Below are 27,180 nucleotides of genomic sequence, written 5' to 3'. Positions count from 1 at the left end.
ACCTAGATTGAAAGAAACTTTTTAAAGTAGAATGACCAGGGACTTCCCTAGTGGCGCAGTAGTTGGGAGTCTGCCTGCCAATGCAGGGAACACGGGTTCGATGCCTGGTCTGGGAAGATCCCACATGCCGCGGAGCAACTGAGCCCCTGCGCCACAACTACCGAGCCTGCGCTCTAGAGCCCGCAAGCCACAACTACTAAGCCTGTGTGCCACAACTGTTGAAGCCCAGGCGCCTAGAGCCCGTGCTCCGCAACAAGAGAAGCCACCACAATGAGAAGCCTGTGCACCACAACGAAAAGCAGTCCTCGCTCGCCCCAACTAGAGAAAGCCCACACGCAGCAATGAAGACCCAGTGCAGCCAAAAAAAAAAGGTAGAGTGACCTTGGACTTCCCTGGTGGTGCAGTGGTTAAGAATCCACCTGCCAATGCAGGGGACATGGGTTCGAACCCAAAACAGACAAAAATAAAATAAATAAATTTATTTTAAAAAAAGAAGTAGGGCTTCCCTGGTGGCGCAGTGGTTGAGAGTCCGCCTGCCGATGAAGGGGACACGGGTTCGTGCCCCAGTCCGGGAAGATCCCACATGCCGCGGAGCGGCTGGGCCCGTGAGCCATGGCCTCTGAGCCTGCGCGTCCGGAGCCTGTGCTCCGCAACGGGAGAGGCCACAACAGTGAGAGGCCCGCGTACCGCAAAAAAAAAAAAAAAAAAAAAAATAGAGTGACCAGACATCCCAATTTGTCCATGACAACCCAGGTTTATGCCTCTTGTCCCAGTATAACTGTTAATAGAGTCCTCTCTCATTATTAAAAGTTTCCTAGTTTAGATAATAAATTATATGGTCACCCTACCTAAGAGATACAGTAATCAAATGAACTGTGTTGGCATATTTGGATATTGAGTTTTAAAAAACCATCATAAAACATTTGAATACTGGATATTTGATGATATTGATAAATTATTATTAATTGTCTTAGGTATGATAATGGTAATATGCTTATGCTTTTACTGAAATATTTACAGATGAAATGACATGGGATTTGCTTTAAAATAATTGAGTGAGGGGGGAATAGGTGGGATGTAGATGAGATAATATTGACCATGGGTTGATAACATAGATACTGGAGATGTAGGACTACTCTCTCTACTTTGGAATATTATGGAGATTTTCCATAATACAACGTCTAAAAATGAGAGTAAGTTTTCTAGAAAAAAAAATTTTCCTACTTCCAGAAACAGAAATACCCTAGAAACCTTCAGCTTCCTGCTCTTAATCCAAGAACAAGCCTTTGACATCTTGCCCAATACAACTATATGTTTATTCATAGTCACTGAAGCCAGGATCTATGAATAATTCTCTCCCATATAAAGTTTCCTGAGGTTAAATCACAGCTAGCATTCTTCATTACTTTACCTTTCCATTAAAAAAAGAAAAAGTACTTTCCCTTCCCTAACAGGAGAATCACATCTGAATATACTCTCAAGCTGTTCTTTCCCTTACGTGGTGGAGGGGTGGTGTGGGGGGTGGGAAGGGGGTGGGAGGGGGGAAACACCTTGAAACCTGTTTTGAGGACTTTTCCCACTGCCAAAATATGGCCCAAAAAAGAATTTAATTCAGTGTTTCTTGTTTTAGTCCATGTCCTGGTGTGCCCCAACAGGCCAGTTTTAGCTGCAATAATTAGTGACCCTGCGCAAGAGGGCAGGAGAGCACCCAGCTGCCACTGCCTTATCTTAACCAATGACAAAGCTTCCATGGGCAGGACATAATGATAAGTGATACCTAGAGCTACTCAAGGGAAAATTAGAATATGAGAAAACTAGTGGAAGCCAAAGGAAAATTAATGGAAGCAACATGAAGTGTGAGGATCAGCAACATGTGAATTTTCTAACAAAAATAGCAAAATAACTGCTATAGCAACTATAATTGTTATCCTGAACAATTTTACATGTGTTGACTCATCTAATCCTAGCACCTGACGTGCTATCACTATCCCCAGTTTAATAATGTAGAAAACTGAGAAAGAAAGAAGTGAAGTGATTTGCCTACAACAGGGCCAGGATAAGAACAAGTTCTGGAGACGTTCCTCTTTTAGAGTTACTTTGAAAAGCAGTTTAAAAAAAGACAGATAAGACAAGCAGGTGTTGGTAAAATGAAAATAGTGCTTTCTCTTTGGTAGGAAACAATCTTGACACTACCAAAAAAGGGTTTCAAAGGCTGCCTAGTTTTGGAGGAGGCCCAAAGGAACACCTGTCCTTTGCCATAAAAGTCTACAGAAAGCTTCTCACACATGTGACACAGGAGACAGAGAGCTGAATTAGTCCCAGCTGCAAACTTCAGTATTGAACTTCTTGCTGCTGAAGATATTCAACCAAAGAATAGCTTTTCCACTAGAGACTATATGAAAAGAATTCCTACGCAGTAGGCAGCAGGCTACAGCTAGAACCCTTCCAATACAAAGTTCACTCTAATGAGGATTTCTTGCTGCACTTTAGGGCCAACAAAGACGATGGCAATTTAAAACTGAACCAAAACCTAAGCCATTCAATGTTCCAGGAAGTTGCCAAGACCAAACTTCTATCCCCAGGAGGTCTACAGCTCCAATGAATGGCCAAAGACACAACTGCCTCCTCTCTCTAGGGGCATGAATTATGCCAAGGACCATATCTAGTACTCCTTCAAATAGGGTTATATCAACAATGCAATACCCATGTCTCAGCACCAATTGGCAGGCTAGAATCATATTCTTAGAAGATGTACAAGTTGACTAAATGTTCAAGGTTAATTAATTCAACCCAAATCACAATCATATTTATTATGCCTCTTAAGGTTGATCATACCCATCCAGGACACTTGAGAGCTAGCATCAAGGCCTGTCTATAACAGACCCATCCCTTCTCATCAAGGAAAAAACGGAAATGTAGTATAAGAGTTAAAGTGGGCATCATTTTAAAACCATGTGATTTTTTGGTACGCGGGCCTCTCACTGTTGTGGCCTCTCCCGTTGCAACCATGTCTTGATTGTCCTTCAAATTACTATGGACAACAATTTGTAAGGTCCTAAGTCATCACTAAGATGCAGTCAATAAAAGGGTTAAGATTCTGAGCAGGGCCAGTTCTAATTACTATTTCTAGCCCTTTCGGGCAATGCAACTAACAGCTGTGTTAGTTTGCTAGGGCTGCCACATCAAACTACCACAGACTGGGTGGCTTAAGCAAGAGACATTTATTTCCTACCAGTTCTGGAGACTAGAAGGTGTCAGCAGGGTTGCTTTCTTCTGAGGCCTCACTCCTTGGCTTATAAATGTGTGTCTTCTCCCTCTGTGTCTGTGTCCTACCTAATCCACTCTTCTTATAAGTACACCAGTCATATGACAGCCTACCCTAATGACCATATTTAACCTTAATTACCTGTGTGAAGACCCTATCTCCAAATACAGTCACATTCTAGGGACTGGGGGTTAAAGCTTCAACATATGAATTTTAGGGGGACACAATTCAGCCCATAAAAATAGTTATACTCCATGGAAATAAAAGACATCCCAATATGGCCACTGTATGGTGGCAGTATGTAGATCCTAGTACCCTCTTTCCTGGGTCATCTATTTTTTTTAAATTTTATTTATTTTTATTTATTTATTTTTGGCTGCTTTGGTTCTTCATTGCTGCGTGCAGGCTTTCTCTAGTTGCGGTGAGCGGGGGCTACTCTTCGTTGCAGTGCGCGGGCTTCCCATTGCAGTGGCTTCTATTGTTGCAGAGCATGGGCTCTAGGCACACGGGCTTCAGTAGTTGTGGCATGGGGGCTCTAGAGTGCAGGCTCAGTAGTTATGGCACACGGGCTTAGCTGCTCTGCGGCATGTGGGATCTTCCCGGGCCAGAGCTCGAACCTGTGTCCCCTGCATTGACAGGCAGATTCTTAACCACTGTGCCACCAGGGAAGCCCCATCCATTTTTAAATAGAGGTCAAATTCACTGCCAGTAGCTCTAGAATTTTCTTCACTTATTCACATTGTTTACTGGAATCATTTTTCTCTTCTTTTGACTTGTATTTGTTCAATTGCTAAATAACAGCATATTCATTAGGCACATGTATGTGGTAAGGATTTTGTAGAATTTAGGTTCATCACTGTGTTCATTAAAAACTGATTCTGTCCTAGATTCTGAATGTGAATTCAGAGAACAAAACTAAATTAGTGGATGATAGCAATGAGCATGGATATAAGAAAAAATGGAATGACATAAGCCTAAAAGAGGAACAGAGGTTTTTCAAAGAAGGTAATAAAGGTAATGGCCAACCTCTTAAAGTCAGATCACCCCAGGGCTCAATCCATTGACATTTCCTCCTTCTCTACTCACTGGATGATCTCACAAACCTAATGATTCATTTCACGTATACGCTGACAATTCCTAATTACAGCTCTTTAGCCCAGACCTCACATATCTCTAACTGAATGTCTAATTAGCTATCTCTTGCAGTTTCCCAGTCTCAGTTCATGGTAACCCCAATTTTCTAGCTGTTCAGCCCCAAATCTTCAATTATCCTTAACTCATCTTCTTCTCAAATTCTGCATCTAATCCATCAAGAAATCCTATCAATTCTACCTCCAAAATACATCCGCAAATCCGACCACTTCTTACCACCTGCACCATCGTGGGTTCAAACCACTGTCTCTCACCTAGAATGTAACAGTAGCCTTCTAACTATAACCATAGTGATTCTTTTCATCTAAGTCAGATCATGACATTCTTCTGCTTTAAACCCGTCAATAGCTTCTCATCTCACTGAGCATAAAAATAAGAATCCTTATAATGGCTTTAAAGCTCTACTATATCTGGCTCCCCACTACATCTCAGACCTCATTTCCCACCTCTCACCACCTCTCATTCCACAGGAGCTTCACTGGACTCTGCTGCACAAAGAACACACAAAGCAAGCTCTTAGGTCAGGTCTTAGGCACTTACTGTTGCCTCTGTCTGAAACACTCTTCTTTCAGATATCACTATTCTGGCTCCGTGACTTCTTTCAGGTCTTTACTCAAATGTCAACTTATCACTGAGGACCTCCCTGGCCATCTTATATGAAATGTCAACCCCTGGGCCCCACATTTCTTATTGCCGTTAGCCTACTCTATTTTCTCAGTATCATTTATGTCCATCTGTTAAATATTTACTCACTAATTTGTTTGCCTCCCTCCACTAAAATCTAAGCTCCCTGAGGACAGAGACTTTACCTCTTTGTGGTCATGGTTTGTTCCTTCAGTGCCCAGCACATAGTATGTACTCAAATAACATTGAACATAAGGAAGACAGGAAGAAATGTGGAGGGGGTTATTTTCAGCAACCTGAACAAATCCCCTAACCTGTTTTGGAATCAAATTTTCCTTTTGTGTAAAATGTGGGTTTGGACTATTTAACCCTCAGAGAGCTCTAGCATCCTGTCATGCTATGCTTCTCCTATGGGGTGGTTACAGGACTGTCCATCAGTTAAGATGGACACGCAATTATTCAACTACTGATATGCCACACTACTTTCTCCCTAATTTTGAATGCAACAGAGATCTGTGAAATTCCTTTCACAGAGGGCCATAACTTTCATTCCATTTCTCCCCATTATTAATGAGAAAGGTCTAGGTTTTACCTATCAGGCCAGAAGCAATCACCAAGGCCCACGTTTATCACAGCAGGTTTCTTACCTCCACTGCAGTGAGCGGCTGGAACTGGGACTGCCGGGACTGCTGTGGGCTTGTGTGTTCAGGAAAAAGGCAAGAGGAGAAGTAGCCAGAGCACAATCAGCACTAAATGGGACTTGAGTGAGGGATAGGGTTGGAGCCGATGTGGGTGAAAGTATGAGCCGGTTTACTTCAGATCCTCGACAAAGAGCAGAGATTCTGACAAGGTACCACAGTAGAAGACAGAGTCAGTGATAATTTCTCAGCCAAAAAGAAACATTCAAGGTGGGTTAGCTTAGTCAAGAGGATCAAGAAAAGTAAGTGGTCAAAAATCATTCTCAAATATCATACCCAGTACCAATGCTGGCACAGAATGACCACTGAGTCTAAAACTTAATCCACAAAATTAAAACCAAAAATTTAAGCTTTGGATAGTCAAAGTATTTAGATTGGCTTCTGGGAAAATATTGTAAATTTACTATAACTCATCAATTAGCAAGCAGTAGATAATATTTTGTGTTCAATGACTAAAATTTCCTAGAAAAATTTGTATGTCAATAAAAGTAAAACATTCTTAATAGTTTTTAAGTTGTTAGATTACATTTACAATAATACCAAGTTACTTAGCTAACTTTTGCCTAAGGAGTACACCAAATAACGTTACTTTACTCTGTATAATAAATTTTGCTTCTATTTAAAATTTCGTTTTGCAGGTTACTTCTTCCCCCTAAAAACAATCTAACCATCTTGATGTGTTAAGTCCTAAAGAAGACTATTAAGTGAGATCATTAGACTGAAAACTGACAGATGGTAAATATGAATTTCTATTTTGTTGACCATTTATAGACTTGTCACAGATGATGAAAAAGAACTGACAGATGCACAGCATTTAATTTGCTATAGTAGTGGCATAGCTTTCTATACAAATACCACATTTAACTAGAATATTTTATTTCCAAGATAGGAAAAAAATTAAGTATCATATAAGCACCTGTTTTAAAATGATATTAGTTTCCTGTATTGTTATTGCTGCCTGTTTGGATTTGGTGACATTCTGCTTGTGTTTAATTACATATATTCAAAGGAAATCTTCACCTTCCTATGTACTATCCCTCTAGCTGGCTTCAGTATATTTCTCAGATGAGTATTTAATATGAGGATATAGTAGGATAGGAAAGTGGATGGCAGACAACTATTTAAAATTACAGCCATATCCAAATTTCCACAAATTCAACATATTTTTAAATTACAAGCAAAATATTAATTTTAATTAATTAATAAAATATTAATATTTTTGATTAATTTTTCACTTTCAAAAAGAATTTTCACTTTGCTAAAGAGCTCTAAATAACACCTAAAGAATTTAAAAAATCAGCTCCCTAGTACAGGTGACCCTTGAACAATGCAGGGGTTAGGGGTGCCAACTCCCCTCGCAGTTGGAAATCCGCCTACTTCACAGTCGGCACTCCATATCTGAGGTTCTGCATCTGCAGGTTCAACCAACTGTGGATCGTGTAGTACCCTAGGACATACTTATTGAAAAAAATCTGTGGTATAAGTGTGTTGTTCAAGGGTCAACAGTATGTATAAGCTAGAGCTAATCAGAACATACAACAAGACACTTTTCTTGTTAACCTGAATAATATTGCTTTTACAAAATTCTGGAGTCTTAAATCTTATCACATAAGACGAGGCTTAGCCATTTGATGAATATATAATAAGGATTATAAAAAATCTATGAAAACCAAATCTCATTCTTTTTTTGCTCTTAATTACCACTCTGCAAACTGGTTAGACTCTGGGTCTAGAGTCTAAAAAGGATTGTTTGGAAAAGGAAAGGTGATTGATAAACTACTTCCTAGATCCTCAGGGAGAGTTTTCCTAATCCAAATTCAAAGTCACTAAAACAGATACAATGATTACAATTACCAGTATACTAATGTTCGGTGAGCATGATTTTTAACCCCTTATGTTTTCTTAAACTACAAACTTAATTGAAATTTTTCCAATTTTGCTCACAAGTTATCTTTACTTTAAATGACACTTTAGTTGATGAAGCTTCTCTATTGTGGTCTTTCACTTCACAGTTTTAATGTGGGGCTAAACCATTTTTTTAAAGTGTGCCAATCCTTCCAATTATATACTCCAAATAAGCTTGATTTCCCAATGTCTGGTAGAATCATCAGTTCAATCAATGAGCATCCACTAGCACAGAAGGGCAAGGACCCAAAGGAAGCCCACTGATGAAGTCTGCCTACTTGAGTAGCTATGCTGTCTCCACATAACCACTACCCTTCAGGGGAAGAAAATCTGAAGTGCTCTCCCTCTGCCCTGTGAGTTACAGCAAAGGCAGTTCAAGACAGATCACTGAGGTGGCATGGATTCTAGGGCACTTCTTTCCCTGGTTCCCTAATTTGCTGATCAATTCACTCAGTACTTCTTCATTAAATAAGCCTGAGCAGCTCTTGGGAAAGCTACCCTGAAGTGGAAGTCTTCTTCCATTCCCCAGCTTCAAAATCCTTACCTAAGTATTATTTCTATATTGGTCAACATAGAAATAAAATTCAGGTCATACCCTAAAAGACTCAGGCTTGGATCTGCAAGGGTAGAGATCTGAGATCCTGAGCTGACAGGCCAAGGGCAGAAATACAATACCCTCTCTAGTCAAAGGCAGAGATACTTTCATTTCCATTTGTTTCTCACATTCATGGGGCTTTGACACTAACTTTACATACATATTTGCTTGCAAGACAGGAAAAAAGGATCTTCACTGTTAACCCAGCTTCCCAAGTACCTAAGAATCACTAAAAGACATCTAACTCAGTTTTCAGAATTAGAAAACCCCATATGCCTCTGCCAGGGATCACTGTTTTGACCTTAAATCTATTAAGCCAGCTCAGCCCTCTTCCTGACAGGCATCTCCAAACCAGAGTCTCTTCCAAGCAAATGAAGGCGTGTTAGTTGGCATTAGTTCTTTTCCTGACACCTGCCAGTTTCCACTCAGAGACCCCAGCCTCCTTACTGAATCCGCAGGCATGGTGCTCCCAGTCTCTCTCTCCTCCGTTTCATGATTTTCCTGGCTACTCAAGCTTTTGCCCTCTCACACTTGGAATCTTGGCAGGAAGTTCTCTCACACAAGGGGTATGCAGTCATAAACCAAAAGAAACTTACAAAGGCTTCCCAAATATAAGAGAAAAATTAAAGCACTTTTCTTCAAAAACATGATTTTCAGAACCCCCCCTTAAAAAGACCTAAGACCACAAAAGGCAGCAGTGAGGCAGAGTGAGGAGTCCCAGATCCCAAATGAATCAGCTGTCCTCTGATCTGCCTGACATCATTCACACTCAGCCTGCAACAAATCAGAGCCCCAGGGAGCACCTTGTTCCTCCTCAGTGACAAGCATCAAATCCCCTCCCCCACAAATCAGCTGCAACCTCCAACCCTGAGACCTGGCAACAATAAAGGCTCTGGCAGAAACTGCACATACCAACTTGAAAACTCACACTGTGACAGAAATACTATTAACTCAGGAGGCGTGGGCCAGACTATAACAGCTGTTGCAGCGGGCAGGGGAATGGAACAAAGCATATTAAGGATCCCAAATCAGTAAATAATGAGCTAAGAATATGTGGGCATTTCTGCAACATTATTCATTCTCAAACCCAGGCCTGATGGAGGATGACAGAGTTGTAATGTTGGGGCTCAAGGCATAGTTATTATTCAAATTCAGAATCTGACCAATTTAAGTAAACTCTGTACTCCTTCTTTAGACTAAGTCCAGCATCATTTTAAATTCAACTTCTATTACTCTCCAATTACTTAAATAACCTTGTGGTAAAAAGAAAAAAAAAAGCCATAAGGAAAGTTAAGAAAAATAAGCCTAGAAACTATTTAGTTTAATTTCATCAGAAACTATTAATGAAATAATTTATATGGCAGATGTTATACAAGGTAAGGTGAGGTAAGCTGCAAAAGAACTGTAAAAAGGGTAAACCACTGAACCTTTGCATGCTTTGATTTGCCCATCTGTAGAATGAAAATTACTAAGGTACCTAAGAGGTATGTTGTGGTAAAGATTAATATATGTAAAACAGAAAACTGCCTAGCACAGAGGAAGTGCTACAGAACTGTTAGCTATTATTGTAGCTCTTACCCTCCCAGGAGGGCAAGCTCCCAATCTAAAGGAGAAGATAAGTGCAAACGCATAAGAAACCATCTGACAAAAAGCAGCCTGGCCAATTGATCAAGTAAACTACTGAGCTAAATACTGACAGCTAAGGGAGCTGAGATTAAGCAAAACGTCTTGGTCCCCTGCTTCGGAGCACCTGCCAACTCTGATGGGCTCCTCTCATTCACCTGGATGACAAACAAAGTATGTCAAACTGGTTTTCTAGGGTAACATTCAAAGGATTAATTCATACTCCAACCAGTGCTTTTTTAACTGCAGGTCACAACTCTTTAGTGAGTCATGAGATCAATTTAGGAAGTCAGGACCAATATTTTCTTAAAAGGGAAACAGAATGAAATAGAATAGAAAAGAAAATATTGAAGTGCTTCACACAGATTAAGGATAAGAATTATTTAGTGAAATTTGTGTGTTTGTGACAACTGTTATTGAAATATGGATAATATACAAGTGTAAATATGTGTCATGGTTTACAGTGTAAAAATCTATTTACTTCTGAGGGTCATAGTCTAAAAAGTTTGAAAGCCACTGCTCTAATGACCCAAGCAAACCCACCCCACCTGGCAGCTACAGACACTCACTTTCCCTCTCCATGTACCAGCCCAGTCATTTGGCTCTCACAGCTCCTTTCCAGAATCCCCTGTTCTCTATAACAAAAATGGAAACACTCTCTCAGAAATCTAGCACCTCTGAACAAGTACTGGGTCCCACTTTGGGAAAGTCTCGTGATGATATGAGGGTCAGTCACAGAAGCCCACACTCCCACATCTAACAGACTAGCTGCGATCTATCTCCATCCCAAGCCGAGGCCATGCAGTTAAGGCCACGGTCCTGAGTTTCTACTCAATATTCTCCACTCGCCAATACCCAACCCCAGGCTACTTAATAATAACAGTAGTAGTAATAGTAATAACAACAATAATGGAATAACAGCACATATATCATAGGGCTGTGATGAGGACCATTTGGTTATTATGCGTGGAGTGCTTAGAATAGAATCTAGTAAACAGTAATTACTTACAAATGTTGGTTGCTTTATGTCGTTATTATTAACATCACTTTTCATCCAAGAAATGCAAGTTAAAACCACAATGAATAACACTATCCACCCATTTAGATTGGCCTTAAAATTTAAAGTCTTACTATAACAATTGTTAGTATAGATGTGGGCCAACTAGAGCTCTCACTATCACTGGTAGGAGTATAAAATGGTACAACCATCCCAGAAAATTATGTGGTGGTTTTTACAAACCTAAACATACAGTTATCATTTATCATTTGACAAGGATGGAGGAAGGGCAAAAAAAAAAAAAAAAAAAAAGAAAAAGAAAAAGAAATCTAAGTTTGGCTATTTGGCTCTTTCACTTTTTAAAAGATTAAAAATATTTTAGCCAAAAGAAATTCCACATAGCAGATACAATGAAAGTAACATTGCAATAAAATATAAGGAGATTAAAGCAAAAAAGTGGAAAAAGTAAGTTTGCATGATGTATTCATTTTCTGTTGCATAACCAATTACCACAAACAGCCACTTAAGACAACACACATTTATTATTTCACAGTTTCTGTCAGTCAAGAATTCAAGCACAGCTTATCTAGGTCCTCTGCTTAGGGTCTCACAAGGCTGCAATCATGTGTCACCCAGGTTGCATTCTTATATGGCAGACTGGCTAGGGAAGAATCCATTTCTAAGCTCAATCAGGCAGTTAGCTGAATTAATTTCCTTGTGGCTATGGGACTGAGGGCCCTAGCTTATTGCTGGATATCAAGTGAAAGCCAACCTCAGCTCCTACAGGCTACCGTAGTTCCTTGTCACAAGGGCTTTCCCAGCATAGCCGCCTACTTCACCAAGCCAGTACAGACTGTTTCTATGGTAAGTCTACTAACTAGACAAAGTCTTATATACCATAATATAGCCACATGAATGACATCTTGTCACTCTTACTATGTTTCATTGGTTAGAAGCAAGTCACAGGTATTGCCACACTCAAAGGGAGTAGGATTACACAAAAAAATGAACTCCAGGAGGAGGAGACTACGGGGGCTACTTTAGAGTACATTCATCATGCATGACTATGAAGAAGATTCACCAAAAAATAACCCCAAACTGATTTCTATAGACTACTTTATTAGCACCACCACAGATCAAGGTTTAGTCTGCTATTTTTGGTTTTCTTTATAATATCCCAGCACTGAAAACATTAAAGGAGATCTTTTTTTTTTAAATATTTATTTATTTATTTGGTTGCGCCGGGACTTAGTTGCAGCATGCAGGATCTCTAGTTGAGGCATGCGGGATCTAGTTCCCCGACCAGGGATCGAACCCGGGTCCCCTGCATTGGGAGTACGGAGTCTTAACCACTGGACCACCAGGGAAGTCCCAAAGGAGATCTTAAGACATGTCATACGGCTGCCTAGCTACTGCTTTAAGAGATGGTGAAACTGCAACATAAGTGGCAACAATTTATAAGGTGATATTAAAATATTGTTTAATATCTTGTGACAACAATAATTTACCATGAGACTCCATTACAAAGTCTGATGTGTGAAGTTCGTGGTTCATTTCTAAATCCATGTATTGCTTTTAAGAAATCTTTTTTGCCAATTCCAATTTCTACTGCTACAGCAGAACAAATAACCTCTAATTTAAAGAAAAAAAATCTAAGAAACAAAATGACTCAAGAAAGTCTATTAAGCTGGTATTGTCAAAATAACACAATTTAAAATTTTTAATATATTTAACCTAGTATATTCAAAATATCACTCCAATATGTAAACAATATAATTCTTAACAACACACTTTACACTCTCTTTTCCCAGTCTTTGTGATATAATTGACATAAAAACAAAACAATTTATAAGAAGATCTTAATTACAATATAGTGGCTTTGCTAATAAAGTCAAGGAAAAGTATGGACATTTTTATAACATGAATTGTTTGCCTTTACTGCTCAAACAGATGAACACCTAGATGGGTGCAGTATTAATTCAATTATCATCTTTAATATTTTGCCAACTTTCAATCATATAAAATTGATAATGGAAAAATTCATAATTGGTTGTAATATCTGTCTGTTTCCCTCCTTAATGATGAGGCTGTCTTTCTCTAACCTTTAAATGTTTTCATTTTATATCTGGATGAGAGCCATGATTTTATCTTTTTTGGAAAATTACCTGTTAAACAGTATTGGAAGTCTTCCACCAAAATGTCCAATGGATTCACCTCACAGAGCCACGTGAAAGAAGTGCACCTCATGTGGACTGCCCAGGCATTTCTTTTCTCGAATTTGAGAGGTAAATCTGAAGTGGCGATCTGAAGTTGGCCTAGTCTCTCCTTTTCTAATTTTAATTTTCCTCTATATAATTCAGTTTTGTTTTAGGTTTGTTTATGGCTGATAAGTTACTCCCACGGTGGTAGTAGCAATGACTGGGATACTGTTTTTATGGTCTGACCACTCCTGGCTATACACCCAAGAGAAATGAAAACATATGTCCATAAAAAGACTTGTATATGGGGCTTTCCTGGTGGCGCAGTGGTTGAGAGTCCGCCTGCCGATGCAGGGGACATGTGTTCGTGCCCCGGTCCGGGAAGATCCCACATGCCGCGGAGCGGCTGGGTCCGTGAGCCATGGCCGCTGAGCCTGTGCCTCCGGAGCCTGTGCTCCGCAACGGGAGAGGCCACAACAGTGAGAGGCCCGCATACAGCAAAAAAAAAAAAAAAAAAAAAAAAGACTTGTATATGAATATCATAGCACTTTTATTCACGATATCTAAAAACTGTAAATGAAAACAAGCAGGACCCTGTAGGGCCCTCTGGGTGACAGACCTCTCCATGTCCCCTGTTTCTTGTTTGTAGAAAAAGGCTTTAGTCTTCTAGGCCTTCCCTGAGTTCCAAAGAGCAGACTTAAGCAGTTACTAATTAGGGAAGTAAGGGAATGCAGAAACAAAGGAAAAGCAGTCAAGTAAGAAAAGTAATAATAGCTTAAACAATAGTTCAGCAATAAAACAGAGTCCTAGCTCCTTCTTAAGGGATATACATAACAATCCAATGCATATCTTTGAGTTGCAGGAACTAAGACCTCCCCACCCAAGTGGAGGATGGTGACTACATGCTGAGCACAAGCAGGTAGACCCCAGACTGCTCAGAACCAGAAGGTTGAAGATTAAGATTAACAAAACATCACCCTGTTACCTCACCACCAACAGCCAATCAGAAGACAGTCCATGAGCTGACCATGCACCCTGCAATCCCACCCCTAATGTTGCCTTAAAAGTCCTTTCCTGAAAGCCATCATGGAGTTTGTGTTTTTAGAACATGAGCTGCCCATTCTCCTTGCTTGGTGCCCTGCAATAAATGCTGTACTTTCCTTCACCACAACCCAGTCAGTGTCAGTAGACTGGCTTTGCTGTGTGGTGGGCAAGCATACCCAAGTTCAAGTCAGTAACAGAAATAACCCAAATATCCATCAAACAAAGAGTGGTCTATTCACACAAGGTATACTAAGTATTAAAATGAACAGGAACACCGAAGCCAAATATAAAAGAGTAGATACTGTATGATATTCACTTATATGAAATCCTGCCACAAGCAAAACTCATCTAGAGTGCCAAAAAGCAGATGAGTGATTGCCTGGGACCAAGAGGTGAAAGAAGAATTGACTGCAAAACTACACAGGCAATATTTGGGGTAATAAAACTGTTCTGTATCCTGGTTGTGGTGGTAATTGCATGGTGTATATGAAACAGGAGGAAAATGGGCAGGGCACAACCTCTAAAAGCATGACATAGCCCTTAAGGACATGACAAAAACTGGTTAGAACCGATTAGGTCCAAGATGGCAGAAGATTCGACTTCTCGTAGATCTTGTGCTTCATTATACGCTCATAATACATTATGGGCATCATAATACCTTAGCATATGCTAAATGACACATCCGCCAGAGCCATGACAGTTTCAAGGCAGACCATAAAAGGCCAAAAAGTGGGCGGTGGCCCAATTCCTATAAATCTCTGTCCCTTTCCCAAAATGGTTGGAATAATCCTCCCTCTTGTTAGCCTATGAAATTACCCAGTCCATAAAAACTAACCACCCCATATATCAGGGCCTCTGAGATGGCCCACACTCTGTCTGTGGAGTGTGTTTCTCCCATGGCTGCTCTCACTTTCCAAGACAGCCCCATGCCCTGGGGCTACCCTTACCTTTTGAGACAGATGGCATTCTGTCTATGGAATGTGTTATCTCTCTAAATAAATCCATTTCTTACCTATCACTTTGTCTCTCATTGAATTCTTTCTGCAACAAGACATACAGAACCTGAGTTCCATTAAGTCCTGAGACCAGGTATGTGATCTCAATTAAAAGACAGTGGGTTCAAGTCCCAACCTGGGTTCTGGCCAGGTTCGAGTCCTGCCCCATGGGTTCAAGTCCCGGTCTGGGTTCTGGCTAGGTTCGAGTCCCAATCTGAGTTGTGCAGTTTCATATATATTTCTCAAAATTCACCAAGCAAAACTTTTTGGTGACCCCCAAAGAGCTTATTTCTATGGGTAATAACTATCAATAATAACTGTGCTACAAATGGAAACTGAAAGGTTTTGTATGTGTGTGTTTGGCTTAAACAACAGACATTTATTTCTCACAGTCTGGAGGCTGGGAAGTCCAAGATCAAGGTGCTAGCAGATTTGGTTCCTTGTAGGGCCCACTTCCTGGGTTGTAGCCAGCAGTCATCTTCTCACTGTGTCCTCATGGCAGAGAGAGAGAGGGGAAGGCAGAGGAGGGGGGAGGGAGAGGAAGGGGAGAGCCACAGGTACTTTCTGGTCTCTCTCCCTCTTCTTAAAAGGACACTAATCCCATCATGGGTACCCTACCCTCAGGACTTCATCTAAATCTAATTACCTCTCAGACATTTAAAAATGTTTATCTATTGATTCATTTGAAGAGAGCAATGATAAACACATTACATGTTAATATCATCTTAGTATTACTATAAAATTAAATCTGATCTGACAACACCCTAAGAACTGTCCTCAAGTAAAGTGTAAATATGTTCCAGAATATGAAGCAGAATAATAAAGAACAAAAGTTGGGAAGTGATTTTTGTTTGCCATGGTTTATAATACCATGCCGTGAGTCTGAAAAGCTATGAACTGGTTAAAATCTTAGCTAAGTCTGCTCAACTTTGATGGGCCAGTTTCCCTGGTTTATTGTTTATTGCCTTCACCTACCTTATTAAAGTGTATTCTTTTTTTCTATGTAAAATGCCCAGATAGCAAATATTTTGTGTCTTAATAGAATAACTTTATTGGCTTTATTCTGACTTATTATGTCCTTAGTTATTTAAGAAAACACGCAAAAGAAAGTTCCTCATGAAAAAGCTGAGGTTATTCAAAATTGTGTTACCTTCTGTGTTTATTTTTAAATATTTTATTGTCACCTTGGTTAAGTAACCAGCTTTGTTTTTCAAACACCAAACTCTTATCTTTGTGTTTTCATTGACAACTCTTTGCAGTTTAGCCTTCCCCAAATCACTTCCTAAATATAAGAAACAGTAAAATAAAACTTTCAGTATATTCTTACCACCTAAAAATATCTTTGAGATATCCCAGAACATTCCTGCAAAAATCACAAAGTGTTCTTTCACATTTTTAGAGAGATGCCAGAGATAATTTGGTTTGATGTTTTACTATTGATGAGTTTCATGGGAAAAGTTGTCAAATCAGAAAAGATGCTCAGCCTTCCCTAGTTGAAATATGTACAGCTAAAATGCTATGAATATAAATATTCTAGAAACTGTATAATTATGGGAAGTTCCTAGAGATTTGTCAATGCCCTTGCTATCCCACAACGTGTTTCTGTTTTATGAGTCCTCGTGGTGTTTTGCCAGATTTTAGGAAATAATAGTTTAGTGTTTTCAGTCTTAATTTCAGTTATCATTTAAAATGCTTACTTGGTAGAAGCCTTACTTTTAAAATCTAAATCTAGCAACTTCTAGGTCAATGGAATTTTATAAAAATATATTGATAAATGTCCAGCATTTACTGCAGACTTACTAAATCTTTTTACTTGATATCCTTAGTTTGGCCTTGGTATGTTCTCTGCCATAAGATTATTATGTTATATATCAAGAATTTTTCCTCTGTAAAAGTTATGTTCATCCATATTTTTTTGAATTGGTTTTATTCTTTCTGTTCTGCATGCTACAGAAACAACTTAATTCCCTGTTAGTTGCATTATTCTTGTTATAAACTCTCATCAGACCTTTCACATTTAAAAATTGTCCATAATAAACTGACCACAGCTCTTTTAAGTCTCTGTCATTTATGAAGAGATTTTGTTTTACACTGATGCTAGCATGAAGGCTCCATAATCAACTAGAAGCCAAAATCTGTGTTTTCAACAAAGAATTGTCTGAGTCCCACGGAAAAGGACTGTAGCAGGTATTTCACACTATTTGACACTTCAAAGAATAGACTCTTGGGTACAGGCTTCTGATGCTATCACTTGGACAACTGGAAAACTTTCAGACCATTCCAGTGGACTGAGTCAGAATTTCCAGAGCTCTTTTTAGTCAAGAAGCAGACTACCAACCTAAGATCCAGTGAAATGAAAATTAATTACACTAAGACTGAATGAACTAATGAGGGATGACTGTAGTTTGTTTGGAATACTGTCTTAAAGTCTATTTTCTGGATATATAAGGAAGCCTACTCTTTCTTCTTAAGCTATCTAAATCCTTAATAATTTGCTTTTGTAAAAGGAAACATTTCTAAATCATATCTGATTCTCACTGACTATCCCCAATGGGACTTGAGAAAGTCTTACTAAATTTCCTTATTGAATCCCCTTAAAATAAAATTGTAAAAAATGGTTCTGCAACCAAAAGTTTGTCAAGATGTCATATTTGAGAATGCTACTTACTTAATCAGGTATAACAAACCACTTTAAAAGAACTAAGTTTGACTTTTTGGAGTCAATAAATACAAAACCCTCCCAGGAAAACTGGCCTGGTACCTGGCTTTACAGGGTCCAGCAGATCACCTCCTGGCAGACCCAAGACCCTTAGGACATTTTTAAGGACCCTGAAAACAGAAGAATCCACCCAAATTTACAGGTACTACAGATGAAATCTGATAAAGAGTTTCTTTTTTAAAATTAATTAATTTATTTATTTTATTTTTGGCTGTGTTGGGTCTTCATTGCTGCCTGTGGGCTTTCTCTAGTTGCGGCGAGTGGGAGCTACTCTTCGTTGCAGTGTGCGGGCTTCTCAATACAGTAGCTTCTCTTGTTGCAGAGCAGGGGCTCTAGGCACACGGGCTTCAACAGTTGTGGCACACGGGCTCAGTAGTTGTGGCTTGCGGGCTCTAGAGCACAGGCTCAGTAGTTGCGGCGCACGGGCTTTGTTGCTCCGCAGCATGTGGGACCTTCCTGGACCAGGGCTCAAACCCATGTCCCCTGTGTTGGCAGATGGATTCTTAACCACTGCACCACCAGGAAAGTTCCTACCTTCGGTTTTATAAATGCTAAGGATGAGCTGTCTCTGAGATATCCAAGTACATTATAGTGAATTGGTAGTTGCAAGGTCAAGACATAAACGTGCATATGATCAGCATAATGATAGCTATTTTCAACATAACGGTAACAAAACAGGTTCTCACGAATTCTCCATTTTCCGGTCTGTGTCCACATACTTATGGCTCACTGATAAACCATGCCCATTGTTTAACAACAAAATGGTTCCTATTGGGAAATTAGTAATAACTGTTGCTCATCCCTGCCAAACTCTGCCAATCCCTGCCAATCCCTGCCTTCCCACTGGAGAGGTAGAGAACCTATGTAAGATCATTTCCTGTATAAGCCCAATTTTTAAAAAAGACTGCTAAACGTAACACAAAGCTATTACTCTGGTCTTCAAAGTCCTTACAGGTACCAAAATTTCCTGATTTGCAAAGTCCACACAGAAACTAAAGCCTTATATCAGGCACCACTGACACCACACAAAGGATTTACTATGTGTAGCAGGTGGTATCTCTTTTTAGCACATTCTCCAGAAGCATTCATCTAGGCGAATACCATCAAGTTGCATCAGAGTGGGAAAGTACATGACACTGTTTCACATGTCAGTTTCACAGTGGTAAAGCTTGATACAGCAAATCCTTGAGCCCCAGGAACTCCTCCCTGCATACTGCCTATCATTGCAGACACCTGGCATTTACTTTCATCCAATATCTGATGTCCTAGCCCACTGAACAAATGAGTAAGCCAGCACTGCAAAAAGGTAACTATCCTAAAGGACTCTTAAGTTTAATAAAGGCCACCAATAGCAACACACACACACACACACACACACACACACACACACACACACACAGCATGACAGGTGCTGTAGCTACTTCTTCACTCCTACAGTCCATTCTTTACCTCTACTGACTGTTCACAGCCTCAAAGAAATAAAGACATTTCAAGAAATATGAGGCCAATTACCTTGGGTTGTAATAGGTATTAGAAAAGCTTAACTTTCTGGGTAACTAGAGACATAAACACTATTTACATTGAGCTCCTAAGTGTAGGGTCTAGGTATTGGTGCTGAAATTCACAAACAAATAAACAAAAAATCCTATGTGAAAGGAATTGCCAAGAGGAGGTCCCCTCCACAGAGCCAGGCGAGGGAAGTCATTCAGAGCTGTTTCGATTGAGAAAAAGCAAAATACAATATTCCTATGGCTTGGGTAAACAAATATAAATAGCTTTAGAACTTCATTTTCTTTCAAATTTTTTTCCACAGATATGTACACTGTCAACAAACTTATCAGCTCCTCTAGGTCTGGTATTCTAGACTAGATTTTTTAATGCATTAAAAAATACCCAGATGAGTTTAAATATGAAATAGCTTTCTAAAAATGAAAACAATTTAATTTCGGGAAGCTACATCTAAAATAAATGGTATGAGCCAGGCCAAAAGAACTTTCATAACCAATCTTGCCCCAACAAAGCCCTTATCGTTGCAGGCCTGGATGTTCTCATTCCCCATATTGGAATTTAGTTGCTTTCTTCTCTAATGTGACCAAAGCCAACCATGAATATCCTGTGGCTCTTCTAAGGCACGCTATTGTTCTTTTAACTTGGTTTAGGATCTTAACTAATTTGTTTTTCTGAAGCATTTACAGTTTCTAACAGGTAATTATGGACTGCTAATAATAAGAATAATAAAAAACAACTACCATTTTTTCCAAGTCTGCTAGTAATAGGCATTGCACTAAATGCTTTAACAATAACAAATAGTTGAGCGCTTAATTGAAGGCACTATGCCATACACTTTACATGCATAATCTTTTACAAATAAAGTGAGGTACCTGAGGCGACTGTGGACAAACTGTCAACACTCCTGTCTAAGGCCAATACCCCCACATGTACCTAGATGGTCTCCATTTTTGCTTACTCAAGAATATTCCAGCAGTTGTTCTCTCCTCTCCTGCATCAACTTCTCCTTCACTACTGGATAATTTCATTGACATACAAATAAGATGTAATATCTCCTATTTATGTTTTAAAAAGAGGGAGGGACTTCTTTGGTGGCGCAGTGGTTAAGAATCCGCCCGCCTGCCAATGCAGGGGACACAGGTTTGATCCCTGGTCCGGGAAGATCCCACATGCCATGAAGCAACTAAGCCCGTGTCCCACAACTAATGAGCCTGCGCACTAGAGCCCGAGAACCACAACTACTGAAGCCCACAAGCCACAACTACTGAGCCTGCAAGCCACAACTACTGAAGCCCGCATGCCTAGAGCCCATGCTCTGCAACAAGAGAAGCCACCGCAATGAGAAGCCCACACGCAGCAACGAAGACCCAACGCAGCCAAAAATAAATAAAATAAAATAAATAAATTTATAAAATAGAGGGAAAAAATACTCAACTCTATAACCTTTCCAGGTGTCACCTGATTTCTAAAATCCTCTTTTCAGCAAATCACTTTGAAACAATAGTATAGACTCACTACCTTCTCTCCAAATTATCAGAAGAGGAACATGAGTAATTCATTGAAACTCTATATACCCTTCACTTACCATTAACAACTGTCAACATTTTGTTACATGTGCTTTTTTCTCTCCATTCTCTTTCCCTCTCATTCTCTCCCTCTCTTGCTCTAACACACACACACACACACACACACACACACACACATATACACACTTATTTTTTGTTAACTGAACCATTTGAAAGTCAGTTGTAAACATCATAATACCTCCTCTCAAATACTTCCACAATTAATGTTCTTGGTCTAAGAATAAGGAACAACCACCACACAATTTTCACACTAAGGAAATTTAACACTGGCACATTTTCACCTAACGGGAGTCCACATTCAAATTTCCTCAACTGTCCCAATAATGTCCTTCAACTATTTTTTAAAATCCAGGATCCAACCAAAAATTAATCAAGAATTACATTTATTCACCAAGTCTCTTTTCTCCAATACTCTAGAGCATATCCTTAGTGTTTGCTTGTTTGTGGTCTTTTACAACTTCAACATTTTTGAAGAGCTCAGGCCAGTACTTCTACAGATTATCCCCTCAATTTGAACTTCCCTGACTGTTTCCTCATTCATTAGATTGAGGTTAAATATTTTTTAACACAAATAACACATAGGTAATACTGCCTCCTATTCTGTCTTGAGCCCATTCAAATCAAGCTTTGGACCCATCTCTGATTAATGTCACTTGCCAATGTCACCAATTTGGTCTTCCCTATTACTAACCCAAAGATCAATTCTTAGCTGGTCATCTTACATAGCCTTGACACACTTTCTTCTTGTGTCTTTGGAAACACCGAACACTTTCTCTTGGTTTTGTTGCAACCTCACTCAGACGGTCCTTCTCAGTCTTCTTTACTAATGGATTCTCCTTATCTCTTAAGTAAACATGAAGTGCCCCAGGGCTCAGTCCTTAGATAACTTTTCTATCTAGATTCACTCACTCACCAGGTCAGTGCTTCTCAAACTGGCTGTGGTGACAGGCCAAGTGAAATTTCCATCCATTCACAAACCATTGCAAAATACAATAAATATGAAATAACAGAAAAATGATCAAATGCCTGAAGGTCACAACAATGTCAAATTGCTTACTCTAAATTTCTGTACTTATTAACTCCTGGCAAACTGGTAACAAACAGTTCATGGATCATCACCAGTCAGCTGACCACACTTAAGTAGCATTTCGTAGTTTATCTCAGCCAATCACATAGCTTAAATATCATCTATATGCTGTCAATCCCTAAATGTATATCTCCAGATCATATCACACCCTTGATCCCAGGATTCATATATGCAATTGCTTTATCAACACTCCTTCTTGGATGTCAAGCAAGCACCAAAGTTCTGATTCCTCCAACAACCCTTATCCTGCCCCTCCCAAGAGCAAAAATAACAACAACAACAAAAAAAACCCTGCTCCACTCACAATATTCTCTACTTGCTCAGTAAATAGCAACCATATCCATCTACCTACTCAGCCCTAAAACCTTACCATCACCCTCAATTCCTCTCTTTCTCTCATATACCAAAATTAATAACTATCAACAAATACTGTCAGCTCTCTTTTCAAAATACATCCAGAATCCAATCACTTCTCACCACCTAAGCTGCTACCACCCTGTCTAAGCAATCATCACCTTGACTGAATTTTGTAATTGTTTCCTCACTTACTTTGCAGCTTTCACTCCTACTCTCCCTACAGTCTGAGCAACCAGTGACCTTGCTAAAACCTAAGACAAGAAAAGTTCTTTCAACAAATGGTGCTGGGACAACAGCTATGCACATTCAAAGGAATGAAATCGGACCCTTACCGATACCACATATAAAAAATATACTACATATAAAAATAATACCACATATAAAAATTAACTAATAAGGAATCAAAGACCTAAAGTAAGAGCTAAAACCATAAAACCCTTAAAAGGAAACAGAAGTAAATCATCATAACCTCATTCTAACTGTTTTCTTAGATTCTGTATTTGTCTATTTGGCATCCATTAATTGCTAGCCAAACTAACAGCCAAACTTATTCATATCTCCTCTGTAATTTTGCAAATAGTGTTGCAAAATTGCTATTACAAACTCTCCAATCAATCCTGAGTCCACATTCCCAACCACCTCCTTTATCAAACTCGCAGACATCAAGCCATTATTTCATCTGCCCTATATCACTCAGGGCCAAGTACCAAACAACTAAAGACCAGACCTCTAGCCCTGAACCCGCCAACATTATTCAAAGTAGCCAGTCCTATACTGTTTACCCTGCCCTGCTTTGCCTTTCCTGTGGAAACCCCAATAAAGACTCTCTGGCTTCCCCTTGCAACTTTCTGCCTCCTGACCAAACCTGGTGCTTTCCCCACATGGCCCTGCATGGCATGGCATGCCCCTTCTCTTGAGGAAACTATAATAAATTCTTCTTTCAATAGCACTAGCCACTTTGTGTCATCAATCAGTTACCTTCATAAATTAAAGCACAGGAACAAATCAGATCTTAAATTAGGCAATGGTTTCTTAGATATGATATGATATCAAAAGCCCAACCAATGAAAAAGCAGGTAAACTGGACTTCATCAAAATTACAAACTTTTGTGCATCAATGGTCACTATCAAGAAAGTAAAACAACAACCCACAGAATAGAAAATATTTGCAAACCAAGTGTCTGATAAGGGTCTAGTATACAGGATATATAAAGTACTCTTACAGGGACTTCCCTGGTGGTCCAGTTGTTAAGAATCCGTGCTTCCACTGCAGGGGGTGCGGGTTCGATTTCTGGTGGGGGAACTAAGATCCCATACGCCACATGGCGTGGCCATAAATAAATAAACAAATAAATAAATAAAGTACTCTTACAATTAAACAATAAAAAGACAACTCACATTTTAAAATGGGCAAAGGATTTGAATAAACATTTCTCCAAAGAAGATATGCAAAGAGCCAACAAGTACACAAAAAGATGCTCAACATCATTGGTCATTAGGGAAATGCAAATCAAAACCACAATGAGAAACAAATTCAGCAAAGCTGGAGAATACAAAACCAACCAGTAAAAATCAGTTGCATCTACACACTAACAATGAACAATCTAAAAAAGAATTTAAGAAATACTTCCATTTATAATAGCATCACAAATAATAAAATATTTAGGAATAAATTTAACTAAGGAAGTGAAAACCTGTACACTGAAAACTACAAAACATTTCTGAAAGAAATTAAATAGAAAAACATCCCATGCTCATGGATTGGAAGACTTAATATTGTCAAGTTTGACAATATCACCCAAATCAATCTACAAATTCCATGCAATCCATATCAAAATCCCAACAATTTTTTTTAGAGCAGAAATAGAGAAACTCATCCTAACATTCATATGGAATCACAAGGAACCCTGAATAGCCAAAACAATCTTGAAGAACAAAGTTGGTTCTTGATTTCACACTTCTTGACTTCAAAACTTATTACAAAGCTACAGTAATTAAAACAGTGGGGTACTAGCACAGGACAGAAATACACACCACAGAATAGAATAGAGAGCCCCCAAATAAATCTTCACATGTATGGTCAAAAACTTGACAAGGGTGCCAAGACCATTCAATGGGTTAAGGACAGTCTTTTCAACAAATGGTCCTGAGAATACTAGATACTCATATGCAAAACAATGAGTTAGATACTTACTTTACATCATAAAGAAAAATTAACTCAAAAGTGATCAAAGGCCTAATTATGAGAGCTAAAACTCTTAGAAGAAAACACACGGAGGAAATCTTTATGACACTGGATCTGGCAATGATTTCTTGGATATGACACCAAAAGCTCAAGCAACAAAAGATAAAATAGATAAATTGAACTTCATCAAAATTAAAAACTTTTGTGCATCAAGGACACTATCAAGAAAGTGAAAACACAATCCAAAAAATGGAAGAAAATATATACAAATCATATACTTCATAAGAGCTGAATATCTAGAATATAGAGAGAATTCTTACAACTCAACAACAAAAATAAACAGACCAATTAAAAAATGGACAAAGAACTTGATTTCTCCAGAGAAGGTTTACAAATGAACAATAATCATACGAAAAGATGCTCAACATCACTAGTAATTAGGAAAATGCAAAATAAAACCACAATGAGACACCACTTCATACATATTAAGATGGCTATTTTTTTAATTAACATATAATTGATTTACAATATTGTGTTAGTTTCAGCATAGTGATTCAGTATTTTTGCAGATTATACTCCATTATGGGTTATTACAAGATAATAGGAATAATTCCCTGTGTTATACAGTAAATTCTCATTGCTTATCTGTTTTATATATAGTAGTTTGTACCTGTTAATCCCGTACCCCTAATTTGTTCCTCCCCACTTCCCTCTCCCCTGTGGTAACCACAAGTTTGTTTTCTATGCCTGTGAATCTGTTTCTGTTTTGTATATACAATCATTTGTATTATTTTTAGATTTCACATATAAGGGATATCATATAGCATTTGTCTTTCTCCTGTCTATCTTATTTCACTAAGCATAATATTCTCTAGGTCTATCCATGTTGATGCATATGGAAGAATTTCATTCTTTTTATGGCTGAGTAATATTCCATTATGCACACATACATATATGTATTTCTATATATAACATCTTCTTTATCCATTCATCTGTTGATGGACACTTGGGTTGCTTCCATATCTTAGCTATTGCAAATAGTGTTGCAATGAACATTGGGGTGCATGTATATTTTCTAATAAGTGTTGCCATTTATTCCAGATATACACCCAGGAGTGGAACTGCTGGATCATATGGTAGTTCTATTTTTAGTGTTGGGGGGGACTCTCCATACTGTTTCCCACAGTGGCTGCACCAATTTACATTCCTACCAACAGTGTACGAGGGTTCCCATTTCTCCACATCCTCTCCAACACTTGCTATCTGTAGACTTTTTGATGATAGCCATTCTGACAGGTGTGAGGTGATATCTCACTGTGGTTTTGATTTGCATTTCTCTAATAATTAGTGGTATTGAGCATCTTTTCATGTGAAGATGGCTATTCTTTTAAAAATGGAAAATAACAAGTGTTAGCTAGGATGCAGAGAAACTGGAACCCTGGTGTATTCTGGTGTATTGTTGGTAGGAGTAAGAAATGGTGCAGCTGCTATGGAAAGCAGTATGGTGGTTCCTCAAAAAGCTAAAGAACTGTCATATGATCCAACAATTCCACTTCTAGGTATCTACCCAAAATAACTGAAAGCAAGGACTCAAATAGGTACTTGTACATCCATGTTCAGAGCAGCATTACTCACAATGTCCATTGATGGATAATGGATAAACAAAATATGGTACATACATACAGTGGAATATTATTTAGCCTTGAAAAGGAATGAAGTACTGACATGTGCTAAAACATGGATGAATCTTGAAAAAGTTATGCTGAGTGAAAAAAACCAGACACAAGAAGCCACATCTTATATAATTCCATTTATATGTAATGTTCAGAACAGGCAAATCTATTGAGACAGATGTAGATTAGGGGGACTTCCCTGGCAGTCCAGTGGTTAAGATTTCACCTTCCAATGCAGGGGGTGAGGGTTCGATCCCTGGTTGGGGAGCTAAGATCCCACATGCCTCCCGGCCAAAAAAACAAAACATAAAACAGAAGCAATGTTGTAACAGATTCAATAAAGACTTTAAAAATGGTCCACATCAAAAAAAAAAAAAAAAAAAAGACAGATGTAGATTAGTGGTTACCAGGGGCTAGAGGGAGTGTAGAATAGGGGAGTGACTGCAAAGGAGTAGGGGGTTTCTTTTTGGGTGATGAAAATGTTCTAATTGAAAGTAGTAATGATAGTAAGACCTTGTGAATATGTTAAAAAACAGTGAATTGTGTATTCTTAAATGGTGATTATACAGTATGTGAATCATGTTTCAGTAAAATAAATTGCCCTTCCCCCAAAACTCTGACAGAGCACATCATTTCTCTGCTTAAAACTACCCACTGACTTTCTGTCCCAATTAGTATAAAATGCAAAGTCCTTTCTGTGGCCCACAAGGCATTACAAAATCCAGCTCCTGCCTCATGTTCTTCTACACCCTCCCACCCCAACACCATTGTTCACTTAGCAACAGCCACTCCAGCCTCCTTTCTATTTGCCAAGCATGTTCCCACCTCAGGACCTTGGCACATGCTGGATCCCTACCTGGGATGCTCTTGCCCAGTACATACATCAACATCACTCATTCCAGACTCCTGTTCTCTACTCAAACATCATCTTAATGAGAAAATTCCTAGAAAACATGATTTAGAATTTC

General features: G+C 38.9%; 1 protein-coding gene across 5 annotated transcripts in view; it reads right to left on the bottom strand.

Annotated features, from left to right (window-relative positions):
• The window catches only part of MAST2 (microtubule associated serine/threonine kinase 2), a 201,222-nt gene that overhangs the window by 85,426 nt on the left and 88,616 nt on the right, over positions 1–27,180 (bottom strand). The window lies entirely within an intron of this gene.

The sequence above is a fragment of the Stenella coeruleoalba genome (assembly GCF_951394435.1).
Source record: "Stenella coeruleoalba genome assembly, chromosome: 1".
Lineage (NCBI taxonomy): Eukaryota > Metazoa > Chordata > Mammalia > Artiodactyla > Delphinidae > Stenella > Stenella coeruleoalba.
This window is presented reverse-complemented; position numbering and strand designations above follow the sequence as displayed.